The sequence below is a fragment of the Myotis davidii genome, unplaced genomic scaffold, assembly GCF_000327345.1.
Source record: "Myotis davidii unplaced genomic scaffold, ASM32734v1 scaffold391, whole genome shotgun sequence".
Taxonomy (NCBI): domain Eukaryota; kingdom Metazoa; phylum Chordata; class Mammalia; order Chiroptera; family Vespertilionidae; genus Myotis; species Myotis davidii.
In genome coordinates this window covers 380451-381371 of record NW_006284336.1, presented here as the reverse complement: position 1 = coordinate 381371, position 921 = coordinate 380451, and the positions used below count along the sequence as shown (strand labels likewise).

Sequence of the window (921 nt, the reverse complement as noted above, 5' to 3'; positions counted from 1 at the left end):
TCATTCGCAGCCCGCCGGCCCGACCCCTCTCCCGCTGCCCACTGGTCTTCGCTCACCGTTGAGAAGGAGCGCAGCACTCCCGGGTCTACGTCGGGTCTGGTTGGGAACCCAGCGAGCCCCCTGTGCACGCCTTTGCACCAAACTGGCTCCACGGCTACGCGAGGCGAGCCGGGCGCACTTCTCGTACTGAAGGCTGTTGGCGTGAGGGGGGCGCGGCTCACGGTCAGCCAATCCGGAGTACGGGGGCGCACGGCCCTCCGTTTGGCCCAATCAAGAGAAGCCGGCTTCCCTCTCCGCCTCTTCTCTCTACCAATAATGTGCGCTGTATTGCGATTGCACCCGCCCATTCCTTGACTGACAGTTTCCTGGGCCCAATCGAAAGCTCGAGCCAATTCCCCTTTTCGCTCGAGGACGTTCACAGACTAAACAACCGTAGATATCGTACCCGACCAATAGGATGTTTGACGGACAGCCGCCGCTTCCAATTAGAGTGCCGTGCGTAACCTGGTCAGCCTATGGAACTCGGTGCTCAAGCAGAAGGCGGACCCTCAGAAATAGGAAGTATTCGCAAGTCTCTGTATTCAGCCAAGCAAAGGGCTCGTGGCCCCTGGAAAAAAGGAAAGCACGAGCCGCGAACATCCTCACGGCGCGGAGGAATGAGTTTGCGAAGGTAATGTGCAGGCTGATCAGGGCTCGCCCAGACGGCCAAAATACCGAGCCGACCCCCTTTCAAATAAGCCACGGCCTTGTGGGCGGAGCTATAGAGATGGGAAGTCCCAGTCTGATGAGTTAGCTGGTGGGCGTGGCCTTGAGAGCCTTCTGAGTGCCGTGGGCTGAAGAAAACGCCCATCTGCCGCTATCTGGCAAAGCTGTATAAATGGCGTGCCTATATTGTCTAGTCTTCCCTTTACTCCTTTTCTG

General features: G+C 58.2%; 1 protein-coding gene across 1 annotated transcript in view; it reads right to left on the bottom strand.

Moving 5' to 3' along the window:
- Positions 1-223, bottom strand: part of MON1B (MON1 homolog B, secretory trafficking associated) — an 11510-nt gene extending 11287 nt beyond the window's left edge. Inside the window, exon 1 of the mRNA XM_006754443.2 lies at positions 57-223. The gene's annotated coding sequence lies outside the window, so the exon portion shown is untranslated. The remainder of the gene's footprint in view (positions 1-56) is intronic.
- Between the last annotated feature and the right edge of the window lie 698 nt (positions 224-921).